This window comes from Anguilla rostrata, chromosome 5, assembly GCF_018555375.3.
Source record: "Anguilla rostrata isolate EN2019 chromosome 5, ASM1855537v3, whole genome shotgun sequence".
Taxonomy (NCBI): domain Eukaryota; kingdom Metazoa; phylum Chordata; class Actinopteri; order Anguilliformes; family Anguillidae; genus Anguilla; species Anguilla rostrata.
In genome coordinates this window covers 34,242,429-34,261,957 of record NC_057937.1, presented here as the reverse complement: position 1 = coordinate 34,261,957, position 19,529 = coordinate 34,242,429, and the positions used below count along the sequence as shown (strand labels likewise).

General features: G+C 40.1%; 3 long non-coding RNA genes across 4 annotated transcripts; 2 read left to right on the top strand and 1 right to left on the bottom strand.

Annotated features, from left to right (window-relative positions):
* Positions 1 to 1,592: 1,592 nt before the first annotated feature.
* Positions 1,593 to 6,094, bottom strand: LOC135255105 (uncharacterized). The gene is made up of 3 exons (XR_010330079.1): positions 5,930 to 6,094; positions 5,767 to 5,825; positions 1,593 to 2,259 (listed from the first exon to the last, which is right to left on the bottom strand). It is a non-coding gene; the product is annotated as an uncharacterized LOC135255105 (long non-coding RNA).
* LOC135255107 (uncharacterized) lies at positions 6,075 to 11,928 on the top strand. Its single transcript, XR_010330082.1, has 3 exons — positions 6,075 to 6,208; positions 10,426 to 10,515; positions 11,776 to 11,928. It is a non-coding gene; the product is annotated as an uncharacterized LOC135255107 (long non-coding RNA).
* Positions 11,929 to 12,269: 341 nt separating this feature from the next.
* Positions 12,270 to 18,737, top strand: LOC135255106 (uncharacterized). 2 transcript variants are annotated; one of them, XR_010330081.1, is made up of 3 exons: positions 12,270 to 12,340; positions 12,916 to 13,042; positions 17,277 to 18,737. It is a non-coding gene; the product is annotated as an uncharacterized LOC135255106 (long non-coding RNA). The 2 variants fall into 2 exon arrangements; XR_010330080.1 differs by lacking the exon at positions 17,277 to 18,737 and adding an exon at positions 14,150 to 14,798.
* The last annotated feature ends 792 nt before the right edge of the window (positions 18,738 to 19,529 follow it).

Genomic DNA, 19,529 nt, shown 5'->3' with positions numbered 1-19,529 from the left:
TTGTTGGCATCATTTTTACTTGCTGCATTTTGGTCATTTAAACTCTCAGCAATCCCAAAGTAGATGTTAACAGGACTGATTTTACTTGGTTTATAGTGGATAGAAGAGCTTTCCAGCTGAACAGGATTAACTACACTGGGAATATTGCTGGGAGGAGCACTGTCTCCATGGCCTAGACTGCCTGAACTAGGGTTATTCACAATGTGGAGAGATCCAAAATGGTTGGTAGATGGATAGATTTCAGTTGACAAAAAGCTGTTGTGATCATAGTCATTTCCACCAGAGTTACTGTGTGCATTTCCTCTGTGCTCTGCATTGTCTACACTAGGAGCAATCACACTGTGGGCAGATCCAAAGTGCATGGTGGGAGGATTGATTTCAATAGGGGAAAGGTTGCTATGATCATAGTGATTTCCTTCACTTGTACTTTGTCCATATTCAGATTGGCTGTACTCATTTCCACCATGTCCCTGACTGTCTGCACCATGGCCAATCCCGCTGTGGGCAGATCCAAAGTGGATGACGGGAGGATTGATTTCACTTGGGGCAAGGTTGCTGTGATCATAGTGGTTTCCATAATTTGTACTTTGTCCAGATCCAGATTGGCTGTATCCATTTCCACCGTGTCCCTGACTGTCTGCACCATGGCCAATCCCGCTGTGGTCAGATCCAAAGTGTATGGTGGGAGGATTGATTTCAATAGGGGCAAGGTTGCTATGATCATAGTGATTTCCTTCACTCGTACTTTGTCCAGATCCAGTTTGGCTGTATGCATTTCCACCGGGTCCCTGATTGTCTGCACCATGGCCAGTCCCTCTGTGGGCAGACCCAAAGTGGATGGTGGATGGATAGATTTCACTTGCGGAAAAGCTGCTGTGATCATAGCCATTTGTACCAGATTGGCTGTGTGCATTTCCTCTGTGCTCTGCATTGTCTACACTAGGAGCAATCCCACTGTGGGTAGACCCAAAGTGGATGGTGGGAGGATTGATTTCACTTGGGGCAAGGTTGCTGTGATCATAGTGGTTTCCATAATTTGTACTTTGTCCAGATCCAGATTGGCTGTATCCATTTCCACCGTGTCCCTGACTGTCTGCACCATGGCCAATCCCGCTGTGGTCAGATCCAAAGTGTATGGTGGGAGGATTGATTTCAATAGGGGCAAGGTTGCTATGATCATAGTGATTTCCTTCACTCGTACTTTGTCCAGATCCAGTTTGGCTGTATGCATTTCCACCGGGTCCCTGATTGTCTGCACCATGGCCAGTCCCTCTGTGGGCAGACCCAAAGTGGATGGTGGATGGATAGATTTCACTTGCGGAAAAGCTGCTGTGATCATAGCCATTTGTACCAGATTGGCTGTGTGCATTTCCTCTGTGCTCTGCATTGTCTACACTAGGAGCAATCCCACTGTGGGTAGACCCAAAGTGGATGGTGGGAGGATTGATTTCACTTGGGGCAAGGTTGCTATGATCATAGTGATTTCCATCATTTGTACTTTGTGGCAGCATTCCAGGGGGTTGACCTGTTTGCACCTTTCCAACTGTGTTCCCTGACTGTCTTTGCACACTTCCGATGTGCCATGGTTCCCACTGTGGGCAGACCCAAAGTGTATGGTGGAAGGAACAACACTCCTAGGCATGCTTCTGGGAATAGATCCACTAGCTTCAGACCCAAAGTGACGATAAGAATGTCCACTTTGTCCATGATTTGCTACATCGGTGGCACTCAGGCCAGAGTAATCAACACTGGGTGGATTCCCAATGTGGAGAGACCTTATTTGAATGGCTGAAGGACTGACAATACAGGGGACATACTTGCAATTATAGCCACTTGGGTCATTTCTGCCTCGTCCACACCAAAAGCGGACAAAAGCATTTCCAGTGTGGCCAGAATTGACCACACTTGGAGAATAATGCCTCTGATGTTCAATATTCCTGGGTGCATATCCGTTGGTGGCACTTCCACCTTGGAAATGATCATCTCTGCTACTGATACAGCCCCTATGGAAGGTATGTGGTAAACAAACTCTCTTATAGACAGTGGTGATTAATCTTCTCTGACCGAAATCAAATACATTATAGGAAGTTCCTCTCTTGCCAGGATTGTTGACACGTGGGAAACGCACACTGCCGTCAGATCCAAAGCGGATGGTAGGAAGGCCATTTGCATGGGGGGTATAGCTGAGTCGATGCTGACATTTTCTTGGCCCATTGCTGCTGGGGTCACTTCCACTCTGGGTAGAGCCAAGGCTGTGGGCTAATAAAACATTCAGTCAGAATGTCAGAATGAATTGCTTGAAGACACAGTTGCTTCATGGAAATACATTACAAATGTTTTGGTCCTTGTTAGACTAAAATCTGAATGTAATAAAGGACTATTTATGTATTACAGTCCAAACAGAAGTTTGGAAGTCAAAATGGTCATGTTTTATAAGTGTAGTAATAGATGTGCAAATGGAAGGCACAATTTTGGAAGATCATTCAACTCCTACAAGCATTACTGCAAAATAAGTCAAGCTAATTATTGATTTCACCCCAGATGTAATGTCTACACATTTACAAATTAAGCATCATGATTACATGCACACTAATAATTCAATTTTAACCCAATTATAGCAATTCAGGAAAATCTTCATTGTTAAATCTGTTTCAGAGTACATATGGTCCCTATTTGACTTGTATGTACTCTGTAAAAGTTGTATTAAGACAGAATATTTAATGTATACTCCACGTATGGAAGGTATATAAACACATTTGATTATCATAAACTTCCAATTGTCAAATTACCATTTTATAAGTTTAACAGCAGTGAAAACGCCCTAAATGAAACTTTATCAGCATGGCGTGAACGTGATTTACGATTTGATTAGTTACATTAAATGGGATAGGTTCTTGCATAGCTCTGTTTAACGAAGCAAGCTTGAATAGATGCCAGTTATGTTGCTAAGGTGACATGTCCGTTTGAGCTAACCTTGTCAGGAGCAGATTAACGTGCTTAAACCATTTAAAATGTGGTTTTTATTTGTAACATATTTCAAAAGAAGCCTTTCTGTAATATTTTATAGGCGGGAAATAGGCAAAGTGGTCTGCGGACCTATGACAGATGTTCTCAGCATAGACGGTAATTCATGGAAATATTGGATCCAATTATGTAGGGTATAAAAATGAATGTTTTTGACTGGTTCTGTTTCATCGCATATCCGTTCTTTGAGAACCCTGCAGAAGAATGGAGAGGGTGCTCTATGGGGGTATTATTGTTTCAAATATAAATAAATAAATAGCATGAACATTTTACAAATAAAATGATTCACAAATATTTTTCATAACTTACAAATAAAATATTTTGTTCACAAATGCAGCTGATCCACAAATAAAAAGAACTGGTTCACAAATGTGTTTTTTGTTATCACGGACAAATCTCTCCTGGAAAATGACTCAATGTGCATTTATGCCTTGCCTGGAAAATGTGGAATCACTTGCATTTATTTGTGTATTTTTGAGACAATCCCCACATGATTTTTGCATGAGTTGCAAAAAATAAAAAACAAAAATAAATAAAAAATAAATCCACAAATAGTTTTTTCTCCCCCACTGAGTTTTTACGACATCCTTTCCTTAATGCCCACATTACTCCAACCAATCACAGCACGTATGTCCTCCCTTCAATCAATCGATACGAGTTGATGGGTAACAAACTGAAATGGCAAACATAGCTGCACTTAAAGACGTGCAACATATTCTCAGCATCCTGATAACAGTCTACAGTTTGCTAGTTATAACTTAATATTTCACTAGTTAGCTTGCTCATTTGCACACTTATTGAAAACAGTACTAACTGCAGTTACGTCACACAACAAAATACCACAAATGATGTCTTGCTGACATAGTTACGCTAGTCCCCCATCAGTGAACGAATCACGACAGTGACTCCAATCGTTGTACTGAACTGAACAAACCAATTTTAAGGAGCAACGCGATTCGTAATTTCCACCACTATTTACCGCTCAACAGCTTTCATTCATCATTCGCTTGATTGACAAACAATGACTCGCACACGTTTCGGATTGTAGCCTATATAATTTCCCTGATCAGCCCAAAATCATCATTGCAGCATGTGTTTGGTCAGGGTTTTATTAACCGCAGTTGTTGTAGGCTAAGCTGTAGGCCTACTGATAACTTAATTAGGCCTACATTCAGTCAAAGTCACCATTCTTAAGTATATTAATTAGTGTATGGATATAGGTTATTATTTAATTATTTTTTATACGAAATAATAATAATTTTCTGATTGTCCTTTCAAATTTTGTCATCACAACATTTCCGTTACTTATTGAGTTAGGACTCAATATGTTACCAACACTCCATTTTGGACATAAGACCGGGAAACTTCGAATTTGTACCATTCATTTAGAAAAACCTAGTGACAAAACAAGTAAATGTATCTTTATTACATACGTTAGTATGGGCTTTGCGTTACAATCGCAGATGTTTCAGGAATTAAAAAAATATTCCATGCCAAATATTAAACTTTTACATTCTCTGTTTTTGGCTGTGCCAAACACAGAACCAGTGTCACCTTTAAATCTCCGGAATATGCGCAAAACCTCGGAAAAAAAATTAACTTCGCGAGTAGGAGGCACATAGGCCTACTCAGGGCAAGAGATTTGCATTTCATGCCTTAAAGGGATTATTTACTCTTAAAACACATAATTCCAGAAATAACTATGCATACCATGAAGAATAAAATTTCCATGTGCATATTGTGCTATATTGCATACAATTATAGTTTTTTTTTTTTTTTTTTAATCAAATGAAAGACTGAGGTTAATTGATATGTTCCAAATTTGAACTCATGCTTAATTTCTGTAAGATCCTGAACATATTAGCACAGTGCAGGGTTGGCACGTTAATATTAGCAGATGGTTGTTTTCGTGGTCAGGTGTCCACTTTCCCCAATTAGGAGGCTATTGATTCACTTGGGTCTTAAAGTTTTACAACTAGGTTGACTTATTCAATAGCGTGCAGGTTGCAGCAATTTGTAGGTTTGGGTTGTAACTGTTTGCAGTATAATTCAATATAGCGCAATATGAACATGGGGATTTTATTCTTCATGGCATGCATAGCCATTTCTGGCATAACATGGTTTAAAAGAGTAAATAACAGTTTGTTAAAATTCTGGGATTGCAATTGTGGTTGGAATGAAAACCAGCATACAAAGGGGCCTCCAGGACCGAGCTGGAGAACCACTGAGATAAGGAACTCCAATCGCTCGCTGCAATCAAGACCTTCCTAAACGTAATATGCAGTAAACCCCTTGTTAGTACGGTACTTTGCAAATCCTCGTTAATATGCAGCTGTGTAGCCTACAAAAAAACTGAACACACGCTGCAATTTACACCTAGATTTTTGCTCACTCTTTCGATTTATTAGAATGGTTGAGTCATTTTGGGTTAATCAAACTCAAACTAACATGGTGAATAAAAAGCAGAGCAGTGGCTATAGAATTCGTAAGTTATCTTTTTTGAACAGATGAAGAAACTCTCCATTCTTACATTGCAAGAGCGGGTGATTACGTCAGTTCCGCATACCTTCGACCAATTTTTTAAAGAATCAATGTGGATCCTGGTACTAGAGAGATCATGTTAATCCAAAAAATGTAAAGCCTTAATTTGAATATTGCATTAACTTGATTAGCCTTAATAAGAGTATCGGTGTGCATGTAGCCTGTAAACGTAGCTTATGTGCCTTCAACCGTGATTCTTACCTGCAGAGGCATCCGCAAAATTAACACCCAATGCCCAAACTGAGCAGAGTAGAAGCATCCTGCAGACACAAGGCGTACTCATTACCTTACACTTTCAAGGTATTTTTATGATACGATGACATGATTACCTAATGTTAAAAAATGGCAACAAAAAGCAACATACCCTAAACACAATCCATGAGACATAACTATCATTCAGAGTTCGCATCCACTAGACTTCAGCTAGGGAAAATATCCAAGCCTAGAACAAGATGTTGCTTTTTACTGTGTCTTCTATATTACCTCTCTAGTGGTTTTTTGAAGACTCTTTGACATGAAATACATTCACCTGGTGATTCAGATTCTAATCTACTGCTAATTGAAAGAAGACTTAAACCTTCAGTACTCCGCCTCTAAAACTGTTCATAACTAATAGAATTCTATCCTGAGAGCTGCAGGAAGCGTAGGTTTCTGTTCTTACTCATCACTAAATTGTTGTGCTGAAAATGTGATATCGCCATTAACTCACCTCACCCAACTTCTTGGGTCTGAATCGGTTGTTAATACAATGTTGAAAACAAAAGGGGAAAAGTGAATACCACCCCGTGACTGAAGCAGGCTAAGAACTTTCGTCAATAAATGTATCCGGCCAGAAGTGTTCGTAATGTGACACTTCCTACCTTCTTGGTTGCAGAAGTTGTGGGTGCGATTTAATTAAAGTTTTTGCTAAGCCATGACGAACAAGTATAAGCAAGAATGATTTTTCTCTTAATACACGTCTTGGTAAGCGAACATTAAAACGAAAATAAACGCTATCGTTTGCAAGTTCACCAACGTTTTCACCACTGTGATTATAATCAACCGATAAGACTTCTCCCATTATTATTATTATTATTATTATTATTTAGTTGTAGGCCTATGGGTAATACCTGAAATATACATTGTTTCTGTCAGTGCAATTATCATGTCATATTCAGACCGTCTATTCCTATTCATATTATAATATAATAGTGAGGGCAGTTGTGTTATCCTCAGTGACTTACCATGCTATTGCGGGGGGGAACCCTGCAGTGTATTCAATAGGCTCTGTGACATTTATTATGAATTTATCGCATGTTGAATGTTTCGGAATAGCCTGCAGAGCAACACTATTAGGACTGATAAGTAGCCTATGCATGCCACTGTGGTGGCGTTTCGAAGTTGAACTGGTTTATCCGTTGTCTGCGAATATGGTAATGTCAAAAACGAATGGGATCGGAGAATTTGGCATAATTCTTTGGGTTATCAAGCTGACCCCAGAACGCACTGCTCGGGAAAGACTCGGCAGAGGATTTATAGCTTCTCGTCAGGGGTAAGAAATGTGATATTCCTGGACTTTTTTTCTTCTAGTTCCACCGATGAATACTGCATAGGTGTTGCTATAGCCGGGTTACTCCCAAGATTTCTTCTCATCAGGGAGTTTTTTCTTGTCTCCGTTTGAGGTTTTTTCTCCCCACTGAGAGTTTTTGTTATTATTTTTACCTCGTGTGCTTCATATTCGGAGATTCAGGCACGGTTTTTTGCTTGGTTCTTGTTCTTTTATGCCACTCTGTAAAGCGTCTTTGAGACAGTTTTGTGCAAAAAGCGCATACAAATAAATGTTTTTTGATTTGCTTTGATGTGGTGACACTTTTGTAAGCTACGTTTCTAGCTTAACGAATTGTGACGTGATGTAATTGAATATGGAAGTCTGAAACAATTCACCTTTTGATAAGTAATTAGTGACACCGTTTGAATCGTATTGTATGCTCTTTAAATGATACAATATGCATTGTAATTTGTGTGTAGTTATATACAATATAGCTCTGTCAAAAGTTGTCTGGGGTTAAACATTCCAGAGATGTAACCAAAATATAACATTCCTGACACAGATTCTGTATTAGTCCAGGGGTACACAACAAGGGCCAATTTATTTTGGGATATTGTGTCAACTTCAGTTCTTATTTAGCCCATTTGATCTGACATTTGTATTCCAGCTACAGTCCTATGTGGGTGGTTAGGCCCAACACCTTTACATATATCTCGAAGGGAGCAAAGAAGTGTGCCTTAGTGCAAAAAGTATAAAACTGGGCTTACTTCAATGCAGTTGAAGGCACTCTCATTGGAGGAAGGAATGAGTTTTAAAAAGCCTTTATTCAATTGGCATTACGAACACAAACACAAACACAACGATAGCCATACTATGAATGTGATGTGACTAGCTGATGAATGAACAGACCAAATCGAATGGTAAATGGTAAATGGACTGCATTTATATAGCGCTTTTATCCAAAGCGCTTTACAATTGATGCCTCTCATTCACCCATTCACACACACACTCACACACCAACGGTGAAAGGCTGCCATGCAAGGTACCAATCAGCTCGTTGGGAGCAATTAGGGGTTAGGTGTCTTGCTCAGGGACACTTCGACAAGCCCAAGGCGGGGGATCAAACCGGCAATCCTCCGACTGTCAGACAACCACTCTTACCTCCTGAGCTATGTCTCCCCAGTACCAATCAATTAACGTTTACATTAAACAGGGAAGTCAACCAGGTCATACAAATTGTTTAGAATTGTTGTTTATTCTTACAATGAGAAGCAGTATATGTGACCAGTGAGAGCATACCTTTCCAGTTTACCTCTCAACATACGTTAGCTTTTCTGTCATATGGTGTGTGACTTTTGGAGAAATACAATGGCTTTGTTGTCTTTATAGCATCTCTGTGTTTTTAATGTATTGCTCTTTTGTCTCTGGAGTTGCCAGAAGAAATTGTGCAGCACTACTGCGCAGAGTGGACACTAGAGATGGTACTGAATACAAATATCATATTTGGCAACACTCGGATAATGCATTCTCTTCCTGAATTTGACCAATATTATTTAGATTTGCATCTATTTTCCAATCTCTTTGATGTGATTTTCTCAGAAGGCAGCACCAAGTTTCTCTATTAGAAACCCAGCAGCAGAGAAACAGCGAGTGAGATTTTCCTTATACACTAGATGGGCTAGAGCAAGGCCATTGCGCTTTGGGGACTTTATAATTAAATTAATCCAACACCATAAATGCTATATCATCCTCTTTTCATTACTTTCTTAATTATTTAGGATTTAAATAACTGTGTTTTTAAAATTCAGAATAAATAAACTCAGTAAAAAAATACTGGCAGTTTCTGTCATTTTCTTCACAAAAACCCCACCAGACAATAGGTGCTTTTACCCAGGTGTGAATGTGTCGCTGTCTACTCCAGCACACTATTTAGCAATTGAATGACCGATGCTTTGATACAGTTTTTTTGCAGTTTTTTTTTTCATTCTGCAGGTTAATTGCATACAATAATTCATAATGAAGATAAGGAACTATTTTATAATTTAAAATTAATTGACTTCAGTGTACCTCAGGTAGGGGTGTTGATGTGGTTCATGTAGTTCATAGCCTACTATGCAGTTCTAAGTAAGGATGAGTGTATCAATGTCAAATTCAACAGAATATGATCCATTAAAACTGTTGATTGCCTTTTGAATACATAAGATATAAGATATACTTTTTATTGAACCCCGTGGGGTAATTTGTCCTCTGCATTTTGACCCATCCTAGTTACTTAGGAGCAGTGGGCAGCCACAGTGCAGCGCCCGGGGACCAACTCCAGTTCTGAGGCCAGTGCCTTGGTCAAGAGCAGCTGCAGGACTGTGGTCATCCACGCATTCCTTGGAAAATTCCCAAAATTAGCTATCCGCAGTACAAGGGCCTGCACTTTGCGCGATAGACGTGGCTTGAGCAGGCGGGCGTCGAAAAGTGTAAATGGCAGACTTAACTAACACCAAAATTCTGAAGATAATTGCCTAGCGCTATGTGATACTGACTGCAGCTCCCCTCCCACTTCGGCGCACGATGAGGCACAACATTATTAAATGGATCAGGCACATCAAAACCTATGACAAAAATACCATTTTGCTAGTGTGACAGCTTGCAACATGCCATGCGCTAGCTGCAAAACGGAGCCCAATGTGTTGTGCAATCAATCCTTCATATTAACACCAGCTCTCGCTCTCCCGCGTACATACTGTACCTCTGTAAACTCCTGCACATTCTTCTTTATTTAGCTGGGTCTCTGAAAGAGGCTTAATGGAGGTGGGGCTGTAATTTTCTGGGTTCTTAGTACAGCATTGGCACAATTGCTGATCCTGCTTTGAAGACTGGGACTGCCTCCCAGTCACTACATGACCCATTAAGTGGAGCGTGCTGATGCCATTGTGCATCAGGTCTGCCTGAGGTCAGTTGCTGCATGGAGCGGGTTGATTCTATTGTGTGTCTGGGATCTGAGGATGAACTGTTCTGAGGTCAGTTGCTGGATGGAGTGCGCTGATTCAATTGTGTGTCTGGGATCTGAGGATTAACTGTTCTGAGGTCAGTTGCTGGATGGAGTGCGCTGATTCAATTGTGTGTCTGGGCTCTGAGGATGAATTGTTCTGAAGTCAGTTGCTGGATGGAGCAGGTTGATTCTATTGTGTGTCTGGGATCTGAGAATGAGCTGTTCTCTGGTCAGTTGCTGCATGGAGCAGGCTGATAGTGTGTTTGGGATCTGAGAATGAGCTGTTCTGAGGTCAGTTGCTGGATGGAGCGAAAAGTGAAACTGAATTTTTTCTTTCTGTCCCAAACAGGCCCTGACCATTACACCACTGGTGAAGTAGCCTGAATTTCCACAAAGCACAAATCTCAAGCCCACCATTAACAAGGAGATTCACAAGAGGGTGAATGCTATAGCAGCTAGACAACTGCATGTAGCTGAAATACTGAGATGTGCTTAGAAGCTGATGGCGTTTAAATTGATAAGATGAAATAGAAGTACTTATTCAGATAGACTTCTTAGTCTTCTGTGTTGTCCTTTGAAGGATTCAGCACTAAGTAGTTAAACATTTTGACCTTATGTCAATATTAGAGTTGATGTCAAATATTTGAATTTATTGGCATTTGATTTTTAATACCTTCCATTTTTAATCCCAGTCACCCACAGTCTGCCTGCACAAATGGCACATGGAGGGTACTTTTATGGATAAAGGTCTGCACAAGTTTCAAAGGATACTTCCCCCCAAAAAAAAAACTTTATTATTCTTTTAAAATAAGAGAAATACGCTTTGACAATGACAGCTTTTGAAGCCTTTCAAAAGATTTGCCTAAAGGTGCAGCGGAGAGTTGCTGTCAAAATACGTTTTTTCAAGGCAAGAAAATGAGTGTCCTCAACTATCCTTTAACTGACGAACGGCTGACTGAACGAAAGCAGTGACTGTTACGTTTGTTTTCAAAAACAGTGTTCAAAATCAAGTGAAAATTGGGGTAAAATTAACAAAAGGGGGAATAAACCTATTGTTTAATTTGCCAATATTCAACCAACAAGAAAGTCCCCCTTTGACATGAAAGGAGAAGGACTTGTTTTCCTAAGGAACATAATCTTTCTTTAGCAAATAGAGCAATGAGCTACAGTAGATGTCCATGGATGTCAAAGAAAAAGTATGGAGTTGATTCTTGGTCTCCAGTTTGCAACTGGAGTCTGTTACTATTGTCTGTAATTAATTGCAAAGGAAATTATATTTTGTTATATGAAAATTCACATGTGATGCTAAGTGACAGCATTAAGTCTTGGTCTGACTAATTCCAGACTTGGTCTTTGGCCTTGAAACATGTTTTGAATCATAGGGCACTTAATTATGAATGAATCCAAATTTGAACGCTGTTGATTTTGAGAAACATGGCCACTATAGAAAAATTGGATATTTAGTATTGTGGGCCATTGTTCCGTCTGAAAGAATAATACGTAAATATCATCTTCTCATAAAGCGTAAATTTGATCAACATGCAATTTGGAACATGAGCACTTCAACTGTTCAACTTGCCTAATTAAATTAAAAAGGTTTATGCGGTCAAAGATGGCAAAATGACAGCAATCATATTTCAGTACATGAAAATTAGCGTACAATGCTGAGTCAACTAATTCTTGGTCTGTATAATTTCAGACTTGGTCTCCAGCCTTGTGCAGCGTCAAGTTGCACTAGCTGCATGGACCCTGGAATAAGAGCTTTGCGGCTATTTCATGTGATTGTTGGTTTGTCCAATTGCTTATGATCCCCCTAAAATGGGGGATCTCTGTATTAAAAGCAACATGGTTCACTCAAAATTGATTTAAATATCTACAAATTAAAGCAGGCAGTGCACTTTAAGACCACTTTAATTTATCAATGTGCTGGAGTACAGAATTACTAAACAACAAGAATTGTGTCACTGTCCAAATACTTACGGACTACACTGTAAATATATTGCCACTAAGACAGCTGAAATACAGCCATAAACCGATCTTTATCCTGTAGTGTATTGGCCTGATCTTTTCATGACCTGGCTTTATCCAACAGCATAGACGCACATTCTGAAGCCAGATACATGATTTGTGATTTTTCCGGTGCTACTGGGTTTGTGTTTAGACAATGACCTCCTTGTTTCTACCCCTCTTCAAACCTTTGACCACACCCTGACTGCAGTGGGAGACATTGTCGGGCTCAGCGGCTACCACCACTGGAGAGACAAGTCTGTATGACTCTGTTCACACAGTCCTGTGTTTGTTTATTTATTTCTTTGTGAACAATTATTTCATTCATTTCACAAAAAATCCAACAATCCAGCTGTCATTGTTTCACAGTTACAGTTTCATTTGCTCTTTAACCCTGTCACTCGTAACCATTTTTGGATTGAGTGTACAATTGTTCCCTGATCTCACACCCTGTTTCACCACACTCTACAGCAGTGGTCTCCAACCCTGGTCCTGGAGAGCTACAGGGTCTGCTGGTTTTCATAGTGACTCTGCACTTCATGAATCAATTAGAGCAGTTGATTACGCAGTTAACTCAACTCACCTGGTGTCTTGGGTCTCAATTGGGTGCTGATTTTAAGGTAAAAACAAAAACCAGCAGACCCTGTAGCTCTCCAGGACCAGGATTGGAGACCACTGCTCTACAGCATGGTGAAACAGCACTAATGCTGTGTTTCCCATGATCACACCCTTTATACATTTTAATATTATTTTTCTGTTTTTGTAATATTATTGCACTGCATAACTGCTGTTCTATAACTCTCCTCCTTTATAATTCTCCTCTTGCGTGTAGATGCAAGCAGTTTGATCAGAAGTATCTGAGCAAGCTGCTAATGAGGAAGTCTGTGTACCGCAAGGGTGAGCTATGGGACGCGTACTAGAAGATCAACATCAGAGATGCCATAACCATCATTGACCAGGTAAGATTTTCCTATTTATCGTAAAATGGGATGAGATGTATTCCAGTGACCCTATCAAAGACCACAAATCAAAAATCAAGAATTCTCACCGAAGGAAGATATACATGATTTCCCTCAGGTATTAATAACAGGCAGCGCACCTATGCTGAATTCATGAGGGCCTCCACGAACATGAGAAAAATAAATAAAACCTCTCCATAATCTTATGTTGAACCATTCATCAAATATGCGGTATTTAAGAAATATGGGCATTGTGTCGTTATGTTTTCACCAGGCCAGGTGTAGGCTATACAATGTGAATACCAAGGCTCTCTACCCTCGGTACCCTGAGGCATTTAACCCTCTACTATTTTCCCAGGGGAATCCATCACAGGTCTTTCTGATGAGTCGAGCGTGATCAACTGCTTCCTTAGTGCATGTATAAGACAGCATTTAGTATCTAATCTTGATTCTTGGCTTTTGATTGCCTTTGGAGTCTGGGGCTCATGTTATTGGTGTTTGTGAACATGAGGACCACAGTTGTGCCAATGAAAGTCAAGGAAGCCATTATGAGGATGAAAATAAATAAAGTCAGAGACATAGGCCAAACTTTAGGCTTAACAAAAGCAACTGTTTAGAACATCATTAAAAAGAAAGAGAGTCATGGTGAGCTCAGTAATCATAGAGCCAAATAAATAAAATATATATCTTTGTCCCAAACTGAATTTATTATATTAAGGACCAGGGAAAGGCAACATTGAACCTGAAGTGGTTGAAATAGACTTAATCTCATAATAATTCATTTAAATCAATGAACAGCATATGTTGATTTATGGGAACATCTATTCTAGGTGAGATGCAGTGTGTAAAGTTTATGGCACTCCTGGATAATAGTACCACATTTGACCACTAGGTGGAGTAGTGCCTTAACACATTACCAAAACACACAGTTGTGAGTCAGTGGTAAGTTGTCAACTGTCAAAGATGAGTCATTGTTCCATAGACATAGTACATCAGAACAGTTCTCTAGCAATATGAGAAGCTTTGATGAGGAAAATAAAATAATGCCCAAGTCTACATGACAAGAATGCTACAATGAAGATGAAAATAACATGCTTTTTTGCACAGTGTACGGAGACATTTAAAAAAAAACCTGACCAGGATGCAACTTTTGCCCTTGGACTGCTGCAGAGTGACAGACTTTTTTCCCCCTGCAAGTCAGCAACCAGTTTGTACCCAAGAAAGCAGTTGAGGCAAGTTACCTGTGTAATAAGCTTTAATTTAATGACTAAGTGCCGAGCATCAACAAAAACCAGCACGCGGTATAGGTTCTCCTCTGGTGGTGATATCATTCCAGGCCTGACTGCAGCACACTGTAATTGTGCAACCCTCAGACGGGGAGAAGTGCTGTATTCTGTCCTTCTGTTCAGTGGTTTTGCCTGTGTGTCTTTGGTGTGTCTTTGAGACTGGTCCCCAGTTTAGAGTGCTGTGGTGGGTAAGGGTTGGGTATGCAATGCAAGGCCATTCGAAACAGGTAGGAGCATGACTGCCATTACAGCCAGCAGGCTGTAATTGGTGCGTAAGCGAGAGTAGGTGGATTTTGGGGATACACGAGGGATCGCGCGGATGCTGAAATGGCGCAGTCATCTAGAGGAGTTTACCGTAAACGTCTTCACTGTATGCTGTAAGCCAGGTCTGCTTCAAATACTTTATTTTGAATTCTGGAACCTTGTTCTTCACATGCCTGTAAATTTCAATGGTAAATTTGTCCTGCTGACCCCTGAGTGAGTATTTCTTCACAAAACATGTTTCTCTCCAAAATGTGTGATCACATGAAATAAGAATTTTATTCTGAATACTGGTGAAAATGCTCGTTGTCAGATTGTCAGAATCTGCAGGGATGTGTCAGATTCTACGACCTAAAAGGTTTACAGTATTTCAAATAATTATCAAATGTGCTTCTGCTGTAAACCCTCCATCCGCTGAGTTTTGCCTGTCTGTGGTGTCAGAATTGAGCCTTTTCTTCTCTGCAACTCTCTCCAGTTTTTGAAACTCCTTTTTCTACTCTTTCCTCTGCTGTTCCTTTGCTTATCCTCTCTTTTTCCTCCACTCTGCTCTCTTCTGTCATGCCTTTTGAAAAGAAAGGATGAAAAGAATATTCTCATCTTTTCATTCTATCCTCTCTTCAACTACACTCCCCTCCCCCATGTCCGCTTCTCTTTGCACCTCAAAGCTTTTCTTTTTCTCTTCTTTCCTCCTTCTCCTCTTAGCAACAGAAAAACCATATAACTAATGCACCGATCTGTACACCAACAATGAAGCAATACATTCATATTCAATATGAAATATTAATGTTTCTCACTCAAATTACACACATCATCAAAATTCTTGATAAGGAGTTCAGGGCATTGGTATCTTGCCACATAGCTACCATTGATGAATCATGGTATACGAAATGGCCCACAGTAATAGGAATATCAGTAATATATCTTTTTCATTTGTATATTTAAAGTCCCAGCCCATTTTGTGCTATTTTTAAAGGGGATTTTGCACATGATGTACCATGGGCAGGGGCAAGCACAAAAAATAATAATCTGGTGCTGAGGCACATGCCATAAAATATTTTTGATGATTTAGATTTCTTTAAAAAGGTAGTTTCCTGTATCCTTGAGTTTCATTCCACATAGCTTCCTGAGCCCAATTTAACAGCTAATATTAGCACTAAAAAAGTGCTTCCTAAAACTGTCAGCAGACCACCTTCTCATCTGCAGGGAGGTAGGAAACAGTCCAAACATTCAGCACAGAGAAGGGAAATATTGGCATGAAAGGATAATAACTGATATGATGTTATTGGAACTTTCGTACAATTTAGTTCCATTTAAACTGGCTTCAACTGTTCGAAATGAGTGATTTATGTGATTTTGTCAAGTAATGACAAGATTGCTAATGGATTTTCCTTTCTTCTTGAGTTAATCCGTGAGCCTGTGGTTCCATATTTTTGTTAGATTTTTTTTGACAGGCTTGCCTTTCTTCCTCTGAATGATCACAGCTTTTTATATGAAAGTCTAAAGCTTTGGCATCTGCAACATGCCACAAATGTAAACCAGAAACACAAACTATTCCTGTGGTGTGAGAAGGTAATAGAACCGAATCGTATCCCATAATTGCAGTGTACTGGTACAAAAATCATAGTGTCAGTGTTGTGTAAACACTAAAGAGATGACTCAAGCAACGAGGAAGTCTATTTTTAATCATTGGTCAAAGAGGGAATGCATTACCTTTCACACTCTTCACAGTGTAAAGTGCCAGTTCAGGGTTCAGGTGTAAGGTAGTGGTATGAATGCTACGGTAGCATACATGTCGTAACATTGTCAACTAATTACCTTGATGGTTCCAAGCCTTTGCCTACCTGTGCATAACTGTATGTAAAATGTGGTCAGTCTAGAAAGGGAGAGACTCCAGGGTGAAATGAACGATGAGAACTTTTATAGTCTCTTGGCTCTCTTATGTCTCTCTAAGGAGGCAACGTGCCTAGCTCTGCAAGGTTCTCTCTACTATCCATGGCCAGTAGGTCATCATTCCCTGAGGTCATTAAGTACCTGTGAGTGCTGCAGAGTTCCAGTTTGTGGACTACATTTATGGACTGCATTTTATGGACTGCATTTTATATAGCGATTTTATCCAAAGCGCTTTACAATTGATGCCTCTCATTCGCCAGAGCAGTTAGGGTTAGGTTAGGTCTGCTCAAGGACATCGACACGCCAGGCGGGTTTGAACCTGCAACCTCGACTGCCAGACAATCGGTCTTACTCCTGAGCTATGTGCCATAGTTTGTAACGTATTTTGAGTGAATGTGTTGCATATTCTTTGCAATTGCAATACAGTTTGCTCACTTCCTGGTGGCATATATATCTGTTTATGATATGCTTCCTGACTATTTTAAAAAATATTAAAACTTAATTAGGACCTAGTAATGTCCATTTCTGTGGCAATGAAAAGCTTGTCATTTTAAATTGAGTTTGACAAGAGAAGAGGAGGGAATGTTGAATCCTTAAACTGCTCTCTTCCATTCACACCTCAAACTGGTCTCCCTCATTCACTCCTAAAACCGGTCTCCCTCATTGACTCCTCAAACTTGTGTCCTCCATTGATTCCTCAAACTGGTCTCCCCCATTGACTCCTCAAACTGTCTCTTGCATTCATTCTTCAAACTGGTGTCTCCCACTCACTCCTGAAACTGGCCTTCCCCACTCAGCACCTGTGGTTGACCCTTTGGACTGTGAGGAAGAGAAGTGTGTCGGAAATGCGCTGTACTGGAGGTGTGTCGGAACCCTTGGCCGTTCCCTCACCCCTCACCTGCGAAGAGAAACACCTCCTCTGGAAGGAGAACAGAACCCTCCCTGTCTGCATCTCCGTGGAGACCACCAAAATCATCCCCATTGACGTACTGCAGGCTTGGAACCAGACCATCTCCTCCCTAGAGAGCCTGGCATTCAGTCCCCAGAGCTGCAGGAGGTGCAGCACCTCATGCCTCCCACGCTGCCTCCTCCAGCTCCTCCCATTCCCTCTGCTCCGGGCACAGAAAGCAGGGTCCTGCCCAACTGCGAGAGTCCATGCTTGACTATGACGAGCCTGGTGACAGCGCCCCCTCCTGGTGGGGACCCACCAGCTTTAGTGTCCCACTGCTGTGTTTCAGGTTCCATTCTCACTGCTTGCACACCTGCCTTAGTCCAGTTCAGTGAATCCACAGCATGGCTGTTACACTTTAGTTATGAGTTTAAAGTGTTCGCAGCTCACTCATTCCAACATGCCCACACTTACAAAATGATACCGTATAGTGGCAACTGCAATTCTGATAATTTATACCAACACTTAAAGGAGTAAAACAGAAGAGCGAACCTGCTGTGAAATTACAATGCAATAGCTGTAGAATGTTGTGCCCTTCTACAATAATGAAATCTTGACAGTATGGTTATAGATCACATCTACACACGGCATGTTAAGTTAGGAATGAACAAATGATCAGGACTAATCACTGAGTGGAGGAGACAGAAAAAGTTGCATATGTGTGTGATTTTATTTCTCTCATTCCTACTAACTTTCCTTGATTTTTTGAACAAGCTTAAGCAAATATCTTAAGAAATGCTTTTAAGGTATATCTGAAAGTAAGGTAAATATATAAATCTGTCCAGACCTCATATAACCCAGACTCCCTGGGCATGTCAGCAAGAAGGGTTTTATGAGGACCAACCCCTCCTCTAACACCCCCCCCCCCCCTTGGAAATATAATATTTGGAACAGTTTAAAGGTAGTAAATGGCTATGACATGGTCCAAATTGGAAATCCCAACAAAACCATAACAAATCTGTCAGACAGAGTGCAGCTCAGCTGAGATGCCTTCCTTTAATAAAATACAATTGGCAGAGCTAGTGCACTGTAACAGAGTAGATTATGTGCCTGCCGTATGGCTTTGGACTAGAATGTGGTCCTTACATTGTTACTGAGACATGCAGCAGAAATGGGGCGAATCTCTTTCTATTCGTTTATAAGTATAACCAGAAATAGTTACTGTCAATAATAACTACAGCAATGATTCCACTTGACCTACTTTAGGTCTATAGGTAGGGCCAAGCCTCATGCTTAAATCCACAGAAAATATGGTGCCCCCTTGAATACAGCATTCAGTGACTTTCAACCAACTTTTAAACCAATACTTTTTATGCTTATGTCTTTTTTTGTGCAAGACATTTGAATGCCAATATACAAAAGAATAATATGGAATTGAACTCATACTTCATAAGCAGTAGGAACTTGTTCCGCTTCATTCTCTAATGCCATTATTCAGTCTAAATTTGCTTTGGCTTTATCGTAACTATACAGAAGTCAGCAATTAATCACATAACAGATATAATAGTTAGATGTAGATTGCAGAGAATTGTATAGAATAATGGGCCATAATTTAGTGACCATAGTAGCACAAATGGGTCTGGGTACTGGGCATAATATCTCATTTCATCCTTTTCCAGCAGAATATTTCTGCCTTTTTATTTACTTTTAATTAGCCATTTTTACCATTCAACCGCACAAGTGAAATTGTACAGACTCATTTGCTCTCTAGACTCATGCTCTCTTTGTAATAATAAAGTAAGTTGAAATATTTTCTTCAGCAAATTGAATTTGCTACATTTTATTCTATATGGGTTTTATGCACGAGCATTAAAGGGAAATAAAGGGCCTGATCTGATCAGCCATAACAAAATCAAACCACCACCATAACCTCTGACAATAATTTATTATTCTTAAACCACTGTCTTTACATCTGCTCCACAGAAGAATTTTCCACCTTTTGCCCAATACCAGCAGCCAAGGTAGGGCTCATGGATATTGCTATGAGAGAATAGAGCTTGCATACCTATGTACGGTTGCACCATTTTAAACAAAGGAGACTCGACACTTGTTGAAAGAAACATCAACTTCATTTCAAAGAGCCCATAAGCTTGATCTTACC